The sequence below is a fragment of the Aegilops tauschii genome, chromosome 6, assembly GCF_002575655.3.
Source record: "Aegilops tauschii subsp. strangulata cultivar AL8/78 chromosome 6, Aet v6.0, whole genome shotgun sequence".
In the NCBI taxonomy this organism is placed as follows: domain Eukaryota; kingdom Viridiplantae; phylum Streptophyta; class Magnoliopsida; order Poales; family Poaceae; genus Aegilops; species Aegilops tauschii.
In genome coordinates, this window is record NC_053040.3 from 333,595,450 (window position 1) to 333,613,438 (window position 17,989).

Here is a 17,989-nt window from a genome sequence, read left to right on the forward strand (position 1 = left end):
GATTTCTACCGGAGAAACAAAGACAAGAACGTGCATCAACCCCTATGCATAGATTACACCAATGTCACCTCGGGAATCCGCGAGTAGAGTGCCAATACATATATCAAGTGAATCAATAAGATACCCCATTGTCACCACAAGTATTCAATTGCAAGACATATATAAAGTGTTCTCAAATCCATAAAAGTATTCAATCCGATAACAACGAAATCTCAAAGGGAAAACTCAATTCATCACAACAAGATAGAGAGGGGAAAACACCATATGATCCGACTATATTAACAAAGCCCGCGATACATCAAGATCGTGGCATCTCAAGAACACGAGAGAGAGAGAGAGAGAGACATTAAACACATAGCTACTTGTACTAACCCTCAGCCCCAAGGGTGGACTAGTCCCTCCTCATCGTGGTGGCCGCCGGGATGATGAAGATGGCCACCGGTGATGATTCCCCCCTCCGGCAGGGTGCCGGAAAGGGTCTAGATTGGTTTTCGGTGGCTACAGAATCTTGCGGCGGTGGAACTTCTGATCTAGGTTAACCCGGAAGGGTTTTGGAATATTTGTGAATTTATAGGGTAAAGAGGGGGTTCGGGAGGCCACCGAGGTGGGCACAACCCACCTAGGCGCGCTTAGGCCCCCAGGCGTGCCCTGGTGGGTTGTACCCCCCTCGGGGCACCCCCCAGGTGCTTCTTTGGCCCATTGTTGGTCTTCTGTCCATAAAAAATCTCCGTGAAGTTTCGTTGCACTTGGACTCCGTTTGGTATTGATTTCCTGCGATGTAGAAAACAAGCAACAAAATAGGAACTGGCACTGGGTCAATAGGTTAGTCCCAAAATAATGATATAAAGTTGCTATAAAATGATTGTAAAACATCCAAGAATGATAAAATAACAGCATGAATACTTCATAAATTATAGGTACGTTGGAGACGTATCATCCAGCAACCCACCATCTACTTATTACTTCCCAATGCCTTCCCCTAGGCCCAAATCATGGTGAAGTCTCATGCAGTCGACGTTCACATAACACCACTAGAGGAAAGACAACATACATCTCATCAAAATATCGAACGAATACCAAATTCACATGATTACTTATAACAAGACTTCTCAGGAACAAATGTAACTACTCACAAAGCATATTAATGTTCAAAATCAAAGGGGTATGGAATATCATTAAGGATGTGAACATTTGATCTTCCACCAAATAAACCAACTAGCACCAACTACGGAGAGTAATCAACACTACTAGCAACCTACAGGTACCAATTTGAGGTTTTGAGACAAAGATCGGATACAAGAGATGAACTAGGGTTTGAGAGGAGATGGTGCTGGTGAAGATGTTGATGGAGATTGACCCCCTCTCGATGAGAGGATCGTTGGTGATGATGAGGGCTTTGATTTCCCCCTCCCGGAGGGAAGTTTCCCCGGCAGAATCGCTCTGCCGGAGCTCTAGATTGCTCCTGCCCAGGTTCCGCCTCGAGACGGTGGCGCTTCGTCCCGAAAGCTATCTTCTGATTTTTTTCTAGGTCAAAACCTTCTATATAGCCAAAGATGGGCACCGGAGACCTGCCAGGGGGCCCACAAGCCCTGGGGGAGCGCCCAGGGGGGTAGGGCGCGCCCCCAGGCTTGTGGCCACCTGGTGGGTCCCCTCTGGTATTTTCTTCGCCCAATAACTCTTATATATTCCAAAATAATTCTCCATAAATTTCCAGGACTTTTGGAGTTGTGCAGAAAGGTCTCTCAGATTTGCTCCTTTCCGGTCCAGAATTCCAGCTGCCGGCATTCTCCCTCTTCATGTAGACCTTGTAAAATAAGAGAGAAACGGCATAATTATTGTACCATAAAGTGAAATAAAAGTCCATAATGCAATAAAAATTGATATAAAAACATGATGCAAAATGGACGTATCATGCTTGCGCATACTGTGAGCAAGAACGTCACACCCCCGCAAACTTCATCGTTGTGTTGAAAAAATAACACAAACTTAGTAGGGAGAGCAAATTCTGCTCTAACTTTTTAGTCGTTGTTAGTCATGTTGACGCAATGAAATGAGCGCATGGTTAGAGCATCTACAGCCGGACGCCCAAAATCCGCTTAAACGCCTTGACAGATGACCCGGCAACTGATCGGTCACAAAAAATGACCCAGACATGCTCTTTAAACGGGCCTCAAATGCCCGGGCTGACCAGCACCTCTCATATCCAGGACAAATATGAGATGAATATGGGGGCGCTCGGGCGCGTCCGTCATGTCAGACTAATGATGGGGTCCCACACGAAATCGCCCAGAAACCCGGTCGTCTGACAAACTTATCCTCCGATGGGGGGTGCAAACATCGCGTGGCACTTCTCTGGCTCACCGCCCTAGGTCAAATCATGTTATTTAAGCCTGTCGGTGTTAGGGATATAACCCCGCGGTGTGACCCACCCAGGAGGGGCCGGGTTACACCGTTGGCGACTTAGAGATAATGTCCAAGTAGGCCCAAGAGGCTAGATGGAGGACCCGGAGGGCGACTTACGTGGTGAGCTGCCGGAGGTCCAAGCCCAGAAGATGGTGCGATACCCGGCGCTTGTAAGCCGCCCGATGATGACTTGTCCAGAAAGGCAATGTGATTTAGAACCTAGATCGGTCACGTTGTGTGATCCGACTTGGACTCTTGTAAGCCCAGGGCTCGACCTGTGTATATAAAGGCGAGACCCTACGGCGGGTTGACTCAAGAAACAATTGATGGATAGCTAGGTCAAGCGATTCCGCTCCCTTGTAATCGATATCCAATCAATACAACACAAAGCAGGACGTAGGCTTTCACCTCGTTGTGAGGGGCCGAACCTGGGTAAACTTGTGTCTGTCGTCCCGATCACAAGGACATCTGCCGTGACAAAACCAAGACAGTTGGCGCCCACCATGGGGCCAGAGCACGATGGTTTCGAGTTCTTGAATGGCAATTTCCCAGGGATCGAGGGATACGCCGTTGGCAGGATGACTAAGAGTCGTCGCGGCAAGCTCTACATCATCGACGCTGGCTGGGGCCCCGAGGCCGACTCAATTGAGTATGGGTACCGGGTCCCCTTCGGCGGGAAGATCGGCGAATCTGAGCCTGAGCCGGACATCTCCACCAACCTCGTCGAGTCGGCTCGGAGCACACAACCCGCCCAAGTTCAACCCGGCCGGAAGCGTGTTTTCGTCGGTTTCGTGCATGGCACGGGCCTGGAAGAAGATTCTGTATCCAAAGGAGAGACTGCCATCTATTCAGGAGATGGGTCCTCGACCGGAGAGACGGAGTCGATTTACTAGCTTGAAGACGGCGGGCTTGGGGGCTATTCCGATAGCAAAAGTATTCCGGACCCCTATGAGCCGCCATCCAGGGCTGCGATCTTCATGGCTGGCACTATGCCGGTTCTGAATTCATCAACGACTGCTGCTATGACATCTGGATCAACCGCTTCTACGGCGGCAGGAGCTGGCGGGTCAGGCACTCCGCCGGCTCAAGCTTTGTCACATCTCTTGGGCACTTTGACAACCTTGCTAGCAACAGAGGTTACTGCAATGAATCAAGCAGAGCACAATGCAGAAATTGCAAAGGTGCGAGATCAGATAACCAAAGCCCAGGAGGATCTTAACGCAGAGAACGTCAGGATGGCAATGAAGCGGGCCCGGTTAGATGTGGAGTCACAGCGGGTAAGGGCGGAAACTTTTCGCTTAAGCTTGGATCAGGATGCCTCCAACGCTGTTCTTCGAAGGAGACACCATACCCGCCTGCCTTTGCAATATGAGGCCCATTATATTTTTAACACGCCTGGGGCAGGGCCAAGTAATCCGCCAGGTATGACCGGGCTGCGGAAGCGCCAGGGAGCGGGGTGGCGGCTTAGCCTTGATCGCCAGACCCGCCCCGTAGGGATCAAACCCCACCTCGACAGTTTTCGACACCGCCTGGTCACTATTCTAACCCAGTGGATAACATGTTAGCGGCGGCAACCCGGCTGGCGGCAATTCCGATCGAGGGAGAGTCACCGGAGGCGATAGAGACCCGGAACACAGTTGAACTCCTTCCAACGGCTGTGGCACAGCAGGCGGCTTACTCCTACAGTCGTGATCGGGTTCATTCGACCCCTCGCCAAAGTCGAAGTTACAGCCGACGCATTAAGTCGCCAGCAGTTTCTAGCAGTGAACGACATCGTCGACCACCCCAGGATGACCCGCCCCGTGGGAATAACCCGCCCCTCACTAATGCTCAGGCGATTGTGGATGAAGCCAGAGCCCGCCGAGAGGTGGAGGCAGCGGCGGCTCAGATGGCGGTGGTGGCTCAACTAGGGGCTTCTCAGCAGCCTCTGGTGACCCCTTCAACCTCGATGGGAGCTGGAGCAATCTCTCGGATGGTTGGAGTGCCGTTCTTGGTGCCAGCGTTGCGTAATGAACATCTGCCTAAGGATTTTAAGGGTCCTCGTAAGGTGCCCAATTATACAGCTGATCTCCCCCTGAAGGCTAGATCGAGAGTTATGAGCTCGCCATGGAGATGTTGGATGTCAATGACGCGGTCTGTGCTAAGTATTTTACTATGATGTTAGATGGGCCAGCTTGTACATGGTTAAAAGGATTGCCTCCTAGTTCCATCAACTCATGGGCAGAGTTGAAAGAGCGGTTCATTAAGAATTTTCAAGGGACATGCAACAGCCTCTAACGATTATTGATCTGGATAACTACATACAACGTGAGGATGAGTCGGCCCATCATTGGGTCCGGAGGGTTTCTGCAATTATTCACCCGCCAGATAGTATTGCGGCGAACCAAGCGGTCCTGGTCTTGGAGAAGAACTGTCATTTCACCCCCCATAAGCATAAGCCTGTGCGGCTCAAGCATTATTGTAATGACATGGGTGAGCTCATGGCAGCTCTCATTAAATACACTGAATCTGACAGCACGAAGGACCCTGGATCTGATGAGGAGAAATCAAACAAAGGCAAGAAGTGTGGCAATGGTAAGGGTCAACAGCACAATGTGGCAGGAGGCAATATAATTAACCAAGGCAACGGTGGTAAGCGAAGACACCCGGATGGCGGGTCAGATCTAGTAGCTAATACCAACGCCGGGTCTAAAAGCCGACGCCGTAATGGTAATGGTAAGCCATCCTTTGGAGGGAAAAACTTCAATATTGAAGCAATGATGAATGAACCTTTCCCGAAACACATTTTACCTAATAAGCCGGCCACCCATGCTTGGAAAGATTGTTTCATCATGCGAGAGTATAGAAATTACAGCTTTCATCAGAATCATGGTAATAACAATGAGCCGCCTGGCGGGTCAGGATCTGGTCCCTAAGGGTCTGGCTTTGGGGGCGACGGCTCATATTCTGGTTATCAAGGTCAAGGTAACCATGGTGGGTACAATCAACAGTCTGGTCAGAACAACCAGCAGCAGGGTAACCAATCAGGGTATCAGAGCAACCCGAAATAGCTTAATGGAGGTCAATATCATGTTTTCATTACAAGTCTCTACAAGCGTGACCAAAAGGTTCATAAGCACACCGTCAATGCTGTTGAGCCGGCAGTACCCCAGTACCTGCGATGGTCAGAATATCCGATCACATGGAGTCGGGAGGATCACCCACCCCGGGTCGAAAATCCGGGTCATCTGGCGTTGGTGGTAGTCCTCAAGTAGGTGGTAATAAGTTCACTAAATTACTTATGGACGGTGGCAGCAGCATCAATATCCTGTATTATGACACGTTCCGGTGGATGAATTTAACTAACAAGGATCTTAAGCCGTCTTCCACAATTTTCCATGGTGTGGTACCTGGTAAGTCGGCGTATCCTGTGGGAAAATTTTCCTTAGAAGTGGCTTTGGTGATGACTATGACTATAGGGCAGAGACACTATGGTTTGAGGTGGTTAAAATCAAGAGTCTGTATCATGCTTTGTTCGGACGGCCGGCTTAGGCCAAGTTCATGGCCCGCCCTTGCTATGTTTATTTATAACTTAAGATGCCAGGGCGAAAAGGTACAATTACGGTCCATGGTGATCGAAAAATTGCTTTGGAGTGTGAGGAAGGAGGCTTATGTTGAGTCAGCCTGCGCTACAGAAGAGCTTAAATTTTATAAAGACAATGTTGACCCGACAGATATGACTCCTCTAAAGAAGCCCACCACTGAGCAAGACCCTCTATTGAAGTTTAAAGCTGATGATACTAAGCATGTTGATTTTATCTCGGGCGACTCATCTCAGCAGTTCACCATAGGGGCTAATATGGATCCTAAATAGGAAAGCGTGCTCAGCGAGTTCATCCATGAGAATCGGGACATCTTTGCTTGGAAACCTTCTGACATGCCGGGTGTACCGAGAGAATTCGCTGAGCACACTCTTAATTTGGATCCAAAATTTAAGCCGGTCAAGCAACTCCTCCGTCGTTTCAATGAAGAGTGACATAAAGCTATTGAAGAAGAAGTGGCCCGACTCTTGGCAGCTGGGTTTATCGTTGAAGTTTTTCACCCTGAGTGGTTGGCTAACCCTGTGCTTGTACTTAAGAAAAATGGCACATGGCGTATGTGTGTTGATTACGCAAATCTTAATAAGGCTTGTCCAGCTGATCCGTTTGCTCTCCCCCGTATCGACCAGATCATTGATGCAACGGCGGGTTGTGAGAGTTTCTGTTTCCTGGATGCTTATTCTGGTTATCATCAGATCAAGATGTGAGTTAAAGACCAAGGGAAGACGATTTTCATCACCCCTCTTGGAGCTTTCTGCTATGTTTCAATGCATGTTGGGCTCAAGAGTGCCCAGGCGACTTATCAACGCTGTGTTCAGAATTGTTTTCACAGTCAGATTGGGCGCAATGTTCATGCTTATGTGGATGATATTGTGGTCAAGTCCAGGAAGAAGGAGAATCTCCTCGATGACCTGAAGGAAACTTTTGACAATCTCCGGGTCTACAAAATGATGCTTAACCCGGCCAAGTGTGTCTTTGGTGTGCCTGCAGGTTAACTGTTGGGGTTCCTGGGCTCAGAACGGGGTATTGAAGCTAACCCAGAGAAGATTAAAGTCATCACGTCACTCTCTAAGCCGGCGTGCGTTAACGACGTTCAGCGTCTGGCGGGTCGCATTGCGGCATTGAGCCGGTTTATAAGCTGCCTCAGAGAGAAGGTGCTTCCTTTATATCAGATGATGAAAAAGATGGATCATTTTGTCTGGAGTGATGCGGCTAATGAAGCGTTTGAGGCACTCAATAAACAGTTGGCTGAGCCGCCCGTCCTAGCTACTCCTATCGACAAAGAGCCTTAGCTCCTGTACGTGGCTGCTAATAATAAGGCAGTTAGTGTAGCAGTTGTTGTGGAGCGCAAGGAGGCGGGTAAGGAGTACCCATTTTAGCGGCCGGTTTATTATGTCAGTGAGGTGTTGACTGAGTCCAAGCAACGATATCCACATTGGCAGAAACTGGTGTTTGGAGTGTTCATGGAAAGTCGCAAATTAAAGCATTATTTCCTTGGTCATCCCATTAGTGTGGTTAGCACTGCTCCCCTAGGAGATATTATTCAAAACAGAGAAGCCACATGCCGGGTTGCTAAGTGGGCAATTGAGCTTGGGCCTCACAATTTGAAGTATGTGCCAAGAACTGCCATCAAGTCTCAAGCATTGGTGGATTTCATCAATGACTGGACAGAGTTGCAGACACCTGAGGGGAAACCTGACAACACATATTGGACAATCCATTTTGATGAGTCCAGGCAGTTGGAAGGCTCGGGGGCTGGAGTTATTTTGACTTCCCCACGAGGTGACAAATTTTGTTATGTTTTAAGGCTAATGTTTCCTTGTATTAACAATGCAGCTAAATATGAGGCTCTGCTCCTTGGCCTTCGTATGGCTAAAGAGATGAATCTAAGCCGGGTCAGGTGCCTGGGTGACTCGGACCTTGTAGCTCAGCAGGTCTCAGGCAAGTGGGACTCCAAAGACCCGCTCATGGCGGCTTATCGCCGGGCAGTTGACAATATTGGTGGTCACTATAAGGGTTATCAGGTGGTTCACCTTGATCGACGAAAGAACGAGGCGGCTGACGCCTTAAGTTGGCTTGGGTCTCAACGTAAGCCGGTGCCTCCTAATGTGTTCCTTGATGTTTTACACAATCCTTCGGTCAAGCTACCGTCTGAAGAGGATCTTGCTGTCCCTGACCTGGAGGCGCAGCTGGTGGCGGCTCTCCATGCTATTCCTGATCGGACGCTTCCCTACCTGGCTTATATGACCCGGGGCGAGTTGCCAGAGGATGAGACTTTGGCAAGGCAGATCACTAGAAGGTCTAAGTCCATGACTATCATCAACAGAGAGTTACACCGATGCAGTGTGACAGGCGTGTTCTAGCGTTGTGTTTCTCCTTAAGAGGGTCGTGAGATCCTACGAGAGGTTCATGAAGGCGATTGTGGTCATCATGCTGGCTCTAAGTCTTTGGTGGCTAAACCTTTTCGTCATGGGTTTTACTGGTTGACGGCTCATGCTGATGCAGAGGATATTGTTAGCAAATGTGATGGATGTCAGAAATTTGCAAGATGAGCTCATGTGCCGGCTCAAGAATTGCGGATGACTCCCATAACTTGGCCATTTGCGGTTTGGGGGCTTGATATGTTTGGGCCGTTCAGGAGATCCAAGGATAAGAAGACCCACCTTTTGGTGGCGGTTGACAAGTTTACTAAGTGGATTGAGGCAGAGCCAGTTAGTAAGTGTGACGGCAGCTGCAGTTCCGTTTGTTAAAAAGTTGATCTTCCGCTTTGGGTATCCCCATAGTATCATCACTGATAATGGAATCAATATCTCTAAGGGTGCTATGAAGGAGTTCTACCAAAGAGAACATATTCGTTTGGATGTTTCTTCAGTGGCTCATCCACAGTCTAATGGGCAAGAAGAACGAGCTAACCAGGAAATTTTGAGAGGTATTAAGCCTCGGCTGTTCCTTTGGAGCGGATGCCGGGTTGTTGGGTGGAGGAGTTACTTTTAGTGGTTTGGGGTATCAATACCACCCCCAACAGGTTAACAGGCTATACGCCTTTCTTCATGGTCTATGGTGCAAAGGCCATTCTCCCAAGTGATATCCATCATGACTCACCCAGGGTGGCGGCTTATGTTCAAGCTGACAATGAGATGGTGTGTCAGAACGCACTTGATGTTTTGGATGAAGAACATGACCTAGCAGTGGCCCGTTCGGCGATTTATCAACAAGACCTGCATCGCTATCATAGCCATAGAGTTAAGACTCGGGCGTTTCAAGAGGGTGACTTAGTGTTGTGACTGATTCAAGATCAGACCGACATGCATAAGCTCTCGCCTCCATGGGAAGGGCCTTTTCTGATCAGCAAAAACCTTAATAATGGGTCATATTACCTCATTGATACACGAGAGTACAACAAGTCGCGCACCTCTGAGCAGGAGACCAATAGGTCGTGGAACATTGCTCATATTTAGCCTTACTACACCTGAGCCATTGGCTCTTATCATTGTACAAACTTCTGTCGATGTATATATCTTTTTATGATCAATATAATAAAGCCGACATCCCTGAAAAAATTCAGGGCCTCTGTCATTTCATTTCTGTGTATCTGAGTCTTTACTAATTGATCATATAAGGTCACTTGGGGGCTTCCAACCCACCGGGTTTAGCTTTCATACCCTCTTGACCGGCCTAAGTTGCCATATTATGAGTTACACCTGCCTGTTTGCAACTTGCTACTCCGCCAGGTGACCCGCCGAACTCTTAACAGTCAATCTTTTGTAAGACCCTGAACTTGTTAAGGTTAAAACGATGGCTTGTGTCACGTGAGAGCCGGTTTACAGTGAGCTAGGATAAACCAAACGGCTATGCGGCCTTGAAAGTAAATATGAGGCCTGTGGGCCAACTTTCCTAGTCGTGTTTTAAAAACCAGCTTAATAAATATTTGAGATTTGCATTTTTCTGTTTTTGATTTCTTTTGATGTTTTTGTGCTCTCAAAGTTTTTGCTTTTGTGCAAATTCTGACTACTTGGGTCATGAGGTTCCGGATTTTGTTGGTCATGTTTGAGTACTTCGGGTTGTCACCTGCCCTGACTTTTGACTTTAAGTCGCCAGTATGTTTTGGTTTGAACAACCGTGCTTATGATTTATTCAGTAGTCATCTAAGGCTACAAGTCTTTGGGTTGTCACCCGCCTTGGTTTTTTACTTTAAGTCGCCAGAATATATGTTGATTGGTCTTCTGCAAAATATACAAGACCTCAAGTGAAAACAGGAGTCGTGGCACGTCTCATATGTTTGATTCAATCAAGCACGCAACCAAGTTTTTCTGCCAAACAAAAAGGTCAGATAAACATGCACGAAGGCATGATAGGGCGGATCATTGTTTTAAACTACCCTATTACAAGGCTTTGAGTTGAGCCCAAAAAGTGTTGCATCAACTGTTTTTGGAGTTGCACTCCCGTAACCCAGCCTCAGAGCCATCCGGCTTATAGTCAACACGCTCAGTTATCTTCCTGACGCCTTGAAGATTCTAGGTCATCCCGCGCCGGCTCTTCCTTGTTGACCATCTGGAGGTCAGCCGATGTCCATTCGATGCCGGTTAAGGCCTCGAAGATAACTTCATCATTAATAATGACAGAAGGATCAAGATCAGGAGCGAAAATATGCTTACGCCTTGGCGGAATGAGATCCGCAACATTATGGGATGGCGGCTTAATCTTGTTGTTGTTGTTGTCATCATAAGCCGTCGTGTACTTATTCAGATCCAGCTCTTCTATGAGTTTGCATGCCACGGGCCGCATCTCTCTGACGCAGTTGTTGAAGTCTCTCTCTTCAAAGATTGATCCATCATCTTTGAACTCTGGGCAGCCAGTTGCTATCTCTTCCGGGTCAAGTTCTGATTGCCACGCTTTGACCCGACCCAGAGCAACAATGGCCCCTGCACGGGCGGCTGACAATTTAAATTTTTCAATTTGAGCCAGCACTATTGACAGATGGTCTAGCACAGTCTTTATATGCTTCGCGGGTTTTTTGCCACCTGCCAAAGAGACAAGGCTGCGCAGTGTTCTAGCATACAACTATTCGGTCAATGAATAAACGACCTTTAATTTCAGCAGCATGTTCTAATCAAGACTAGCGCTTCTAGGGCATGTTCAATTTTTGCACAAGAGTCGCCAGGCGGGTTAAAGATTGTACATTATGAATTGCCAGGCGGGTTAGAACAAAATGACAAAACAGATGATGAGTTGCATATAAATCTTATCAAAGATGGCGGCTGACATTTGGGTAATATGTTGCTTTAAGCCGGCCAACTCTTCAGTCACCGGTTTTAGCTCAGCCTCGGCATCTTCTGCTCTCTTCAACAGTGCAGCCTTGTTAGTTTCCCAGGCGGTTTTTTCAACATCAAAACCCGCCTTGATATTTTCAATGTTTTCCAGTGAAGTCTTCAACTTTGACTCGACTTTAGCAGTTTCAGCTTGCTGCGGTTCTATATTTTTCCTTGATAACCCACAAGTATAGGGGTCAATTGTAGCCTTTCTCGATAAGTAAGTGTGTCGAACCCAACGAGGAGCTAAAGGTAGAAAAAAATATTCCCTCAAGTTCTATCGACCACTGATACAACACTACGCACGCTTAACGTTCGCTTTACCTAGAACAAGTATGAAACAAGAAGTACTTTGTAGGTGTTGTGGGATAGGTTTGCAAGATAATAAAGAGCACATAAATAAAAACTGGGGGCTGTTTAGATAAAGAAACAACTAAATTTGTTTTAGTAGAGAGCTTTTTGTCACAAGTAAGTTATTTGTCCCTAGGCAATTGATAACTAGACCGGTAATCATTATTGCAATTTTATATAAGGGAGAGGCATAAGCTAACATACTTTATCTACTTGGATCATATGCACTTATGATTAGAACTCTAGCAAGCATCCGCAACTACTAAAGATCATTAAGGTAAAACCCAACCATAGCATTAAAGTATCAAGTCCTCTTTACTCCCATACGCAAACAATCTACTCACTCGGGTCTGTGCTTCTGTCACTCACGCCACCCACCATAAGCAAATCATGAACATATTGCAAACCCAACAGTGGGGATCCCTCACGCTTGCGCGACACGGAGAGCACCATAGGACAACACCAATAATAAAACATACAACTCAAACCAATCATGATCATCAATCAACCCATAGGACAAAACGGATCTACTCAAACATCATAGGATAGCCATACATCATTGGGAAATAATATATAGCGTTGAGCACCATGTTTAAGTAGAGATTACAACGGGGAGCAGAGGTGTTACACCGCTGCATAGAGGGGGAGAGAGTGATGAAGATGTTCGGGAAGATGACAGAGGTGCTGGTGTAGATCACCATCACACGATGATCGCCCCGGCGGTGTTCCGGCGACATGGGGAGAGAGGGGGAGAGAGCCCCCCTCCTTCTTCTTCTTCCTTGACCTCCCCCTAGATGGGAGGAGGGTTTCCCCTCTGGTCCATGGCCTCCATGGCGGCAGACGGGCGGGAGCCTCTCCGAGATTGGACCTCTCTCTATTTCCTTCTGTTTCTTTCTATTTCTGCGTTCCCAGATTCTGGCCTTTCACCGTTTCTTAAATTCCCGGAGATCCGTAACTCTGATTGGGCTGAAATTATAACACGATTTTTATCTGGATATTATCTTTCTTGCGGCGAAAGAAGGGCACCAACTACCTTACGGGGTGGCCACAAGCCTCCAAGGTGTGCCCAGGGTAGGGGGCGCTCCCCTAGGGCTTGTGGGCCCCTCGGGCATCGTTTCACGTTGATTCCAATTCCCGAAAATCACATATATTCCAAAAAATCTCCGTAAGTTTTTATCGCGTTTGGACTTCGTTTGGTATAGATATTTTGCGAAACAAAAAATATGCAACAAACAAGAACTGGCACTGGGCACTAGATCACCAAAAGTATATGAAAGTTGTAGAATAATGGCATGAAGCAATGAAAAATTATATATACGACGGACACGTATCAGCATCACCAATCTTAATTCCTGCTCATTCTCGAGTAGGTAAATAATAAAAAAGGTACTTTTTGATGTGGAATGCTACCTAGCATAATCTTGATTATATAATCTAATCATGGCATGAATATTAAAACATGAGTGATTCAAAGCAATAGTCTATAATTTGACATAAAGACAATAATACTTCAAGCATACTAATAAAGCAATCATGTGTCCTGTTTCTTGCCCGCCTTAGCTACGCCTCTGTCACAAGAGTACAAGAATTCAAGAGCATATCACTACAAGTCGTTTATCAACAAGTGAAAGTACTCACCCACGGGCAACCTTGAAAACAGGCATTTGAGTTCCACTAGAGTCGCCGGATGATGGAGGCGTTCCCTGATATTTTGAGTCAGAAGAATTAAGAGGTTGACGTAAAAGACCGGCTTGTGGAAGAGATAGAGTCGGGCTATGTGGCACCTCGTTGCGACGCTTTCGAGGTGCTGGGTGTTGGGTAAGCGGGACATGAGATCTTCAGTACCATCACTCCGGGTCTTAGCCTTGATTCATATTGATGTTTCTTCAAAAGAAAGTTGGGATCCAAATCAGCAAGAGGATGTGAAAATCTTACTTTCCGGATGACCCGCTGAGTTTTCTGTCTTGGCAAGGGTTATGAGTCGGAGGAAATTATAGTTACCTCTGCTGCATCGACATGACTGGTCTCTGCCTCTTCCTGAGAGGGATCAATGTCAATAAGTTGCATAAAGAAAAGACCGAGGGAATCAAGTTCTACCTCTGACTAATCATCAAGTGTGAGCAGTTCTTCAGCTGATGGCTTCTTGCGGCGAGCCGGAGCGTGATACTTTCCTTTAGCCTTCTTAACAGGCACGGTGGCTTGTAATTTCTTCTTCCAGAAAGAAGAGTTGGCCTGTATACGGATACATATGTGCAATAAGTTAAGGATATAAAACACAATAGATATATAAGGTCAAGGTTCATCCAAGATGCTTACAGGCGGAGCCGGATTAAGCATGCAAAAGGGTTCACTCCCACTTTACGGCAATTCTCCAGAGGCTCTCCAAGCAATGATTTAGCCACATCAATAATATCCTTATCAGTTAAGGATGTCTGGTTATAGCGCTGAGGATCTTTTGTATCACCCGTGTATTCACACATTAAGCCGCTGCACCGGCTGAATGGTAGAATTCTCCAAGAGACCCAACAGCGGACCAGATCAACTCCAGATAAGCCGTTGGCTACCAGGGCCCTTATCTTTGAAAAAATGGATGAATATTTAGCCCGCTCCGCAGCAGTGATACGATCTGGAAGTTCGTGGTTAGGACTGAGCCGAAATGAGCGGAAACCTGGCAAGGGATTTTCACCTGCTGGAGAGGTGTCTTGGCAGTATAACCAAGTATAGTTCCAGTCTTTGGGGTGACTGGGCAATGCAGCGGCAGGGAAAATGACATCTCATTGCCTTTGAATAGAAAGCCCACCAAGCTCGAGACTTGGCCCATTTGTCATTTTAGTTTGGCGGTTGAGATGAAAATACTCTCTAAATAGATCAAATTCATGTTCCATTTGAAGATATACTTCGCAGAAAACTTGGAAGTTGCAGATGTTGGATACAGAATTGGGGCCAATGTCTAGAGGATGAAGGTTGTAAAACTGCAGAACATCCCGGAAGAACTTTGACCCGGGTGGTGAAAAGCCATGGAGAAGGTGATCCGAAAAGACAATAACTTCACCTTCTTTAGGTAAAGGAGTAGTGTCAACACCTGGAACTCGCCAATGAATGACATCTTTTGCTGGCATGGTTCCCATGTCGACATACTCATTCAGAGAGAGCTCAGAGACTCTAGAAGCGACCCAGTCACAAGAAGTGGGAGCCCTAGTCATTGTTGGCGGGTTGCAAGCTAAGGCCTGGGAATAAAAGCATGGCGAGTTAATATTACGATGATAAGCCGCCCAAAGGTTGCAATGATATTTCAGTAGTAGTACGCCGGTCATGACCATAAGACGGATTACTATGGAAACATTATAAGCCGCCCTGTCTAAAAGGTTGAGCTGGTTAGATGCTGGCGGGTTACAAGTTTATTGATAAGCCGGCCAGGTGCTGGCGGGTTATAAGTTCATGGTTAAGGTCAGACAGGTGCTGTCAGATTACAAAGTTACCATTATAAGCCGCCCAAACAAAGAATGGCGGGTCAATTTCTATGGATTCAAGGTTGTTGAAATTTTGCTAAGTGTTGGGCAAACAAGTTCTGCAGATCACAGCTATAATTACGAATCTGCGGCAGTTTGAAAAAGGGGGCATAATTTTTGACCTACAATGCGGCAGTGGAAGAACTACACAAGCTATATATCAATTCTGAATAGGAGGAGATCTATCCAGACGCAAGATAAGGACTAAAACTGCTACCGCCCTACGTCTACCTGGTTTTTGGATTGAACTACGTTCTCTAAGAGGAAGGTGGATGAACTTGGAAGAACAACGATGAACAGACCGATGAACTACATGAACTGCTATGACTTAATGTGAACCTGAAGCAGAGAAAGAGGAATACCTGATGGAGTTAAAGAAGAGCGGGGGTGTGCCGTAGTTATCTGGTCCGGTCAGGTTGATGCAGCGGCCTTTGTCGGAGTCGCTGGTGAGGAACGGTCGGAGCGGCGGAGCTCTTGTGCGGCGTAGGTCGCAAGGAGGAAGAAGAAGTGGAGGCGAAGGGGATAAAAGTAAAAAAGGAACCCCCATGCCTATTTATAAGGAAAAATCGGTGAACAATAAAATGGCATGTGCGGAAATCGAGGGGACGTCATGATTATTTTAACAAAGGAGACGCCTCGATTCTCGGGTGGATAGTCATTGTGAAAAGTTCCGTTGTGATGTCATCAGTTTGTTCTGGATTTACTTCACATGACATCATGGCAGGTTATAAGGATTCGTTTAGAGTTAAGCACTAGAAGGAGTCTAAGGAATTCGCCAACCGAAGAATGAAGATTGACATGAACAAGTTCAAATCAATCTGGGGCCTAATGTTGGGGATATAACCCCATGGTGTGACCCACCCAGGAGGGGCCAGGTTACACCATTGGTGACTTAGAGGTAAAGTCCAAGTAGGCCCAAGAGGCCAGATGGAGAACCTGGAGGGCGACTTACGTGGTGAGCCGCCGAAGGCCCCAGCCCAGAAGATGGTGCGAGACCCGGCGCTTGTAAGCCGCCTGACGATGACTTGTCCAGAAAGGCAAGGTGATTTAGAACCCAGATCAGTCATGTTGTGTGATCTGACTTGAACTCTTGTAAGCCCAGGGCCTCGACCTGTGTATATAAAGGCGAAACCCTGCAGCCGGTTGACTCAATAAACAATTGATCGATAGCTAGGTCAAGCGATTCCGCTCCCTTGTAATCGATATCCAATCAATACAACACAAAGGAGGCCGTAGGCTTTTACCTTGTTGTGAGGGGCCGAACCTGGGTAAACTCGTGTCTCTCGTCTCGATCAACCCTTGTAAGTTAACCTACATTGCGACGACTCCATGCTTAAGTCCTTTCACAAGGACATCTGCCGCGACAAAACCACGATAGTCGGTGTCCCCTAACCCTAGCCACATTCACCCCTTCCTCTCCACGCCGCCAGTTCAAGCCCATCCATCTCTCACCTGCTCCGCCGCTCTTCCCACGCCCTCTGGCTTCGCCATGGTTCGGCAAGAGATAACCACGTGTGCTATGCTCACGCTGGAGCACCAGTGGCAGATTGATCAGGAGATCCGGGCGAGGCGTGCCTTACATGCCGCCTACATCGCTGTTGGGCTGCCTCCGGACTCGCAGAAGCCAGAGGAGTTGGCGAAGGAGGTGGAGGGAGAGCAACAGCTGCCGGCTATGATGGAGGTGGCGGATCCGGGGTAGGACGAGGCGGAGCAGTCGGTGGAGGATGCGGCGCCGGCTCTGGGCTTTAACATGGCGGCTGAGGAGGTGGAGTTAGTGGTCACCCAAGCGGCCGAGATGGAGGAGCAGCTGGCCATCCTGGAGTCCATCCAGGATGAGGCCTATGTGGAGGCCAGCCGACAGTTTATCTGGCAGGAACGGATGGCGGCCGACGTGCTCTTTAGTGAGGACGAAGCAGAGATGGGTGCGAAGGCCGACGCGGAGGAGCTGGAGCTACGGCTGCCGCCCATGTACCCAATGTTGGGCGCAAAGATAGTGGACATCTAAGTTGAGGATTATGGTAATATAGGTTATTTGATCTGGGTAGTACGTGGATTTTATTATTTGCATGCTTTTGTACGTATTTAAGATTTTTCTAGTATGAGGTGTTGGAAATATTCCCTAGAGGCAATAATAAAATAGTTATTATCAAATTTACCGTTCATGATAAATGTTTATTATTCATGCTAGAATTATAATGACCGGAAACTTAAATACATGTGTGAATACATACACAAATACTATGTCCCTAGTGAGCCTCTACTAAACTAGCTCATTGATCAAAGATGGTTAAGGTTTCCTAACCATAGACATGAGTTGTCATTTGATAACGGGATCACATCATTAGGAGAATGATGTGATGGACAAGACCCAACCGTAAGCTTAGCATCAGAACGTTTAAGTTATTTGCTATAGCTTTATTCATGTCAAGTATGTGCTCCTTTGACCATGAGATCATGCAACTCCCAGACACCAGAGGAATACCTTGTGTGCTATCAAACGTCACTTCATAACTGGGTGATCATAAAGATGCTCTACATGTATCTCCGAAGGTGTTTGTTGGGTTGGCATGGATTGAGACTGGGATTTGTCACTCCGTGTGACGGAGAGATATCTCTAGGACCTCTCGGTAATACAACATCGTAAAGAGCTTCCAAGCAATGTGCCTAATGAGTTAGTCACGGGATCTTGTATTACAGAATGAGTAAAGAGACTTGCCGGTAACGAGATTGAACTAGGTATGGAGATACCGACGATCGAATCTCAGGCAAGTAACATATCGCCGGACAAAGGGAATTGTATACGGGATTAGCTGAATCCTTGATATCGTGGTTCCACCGA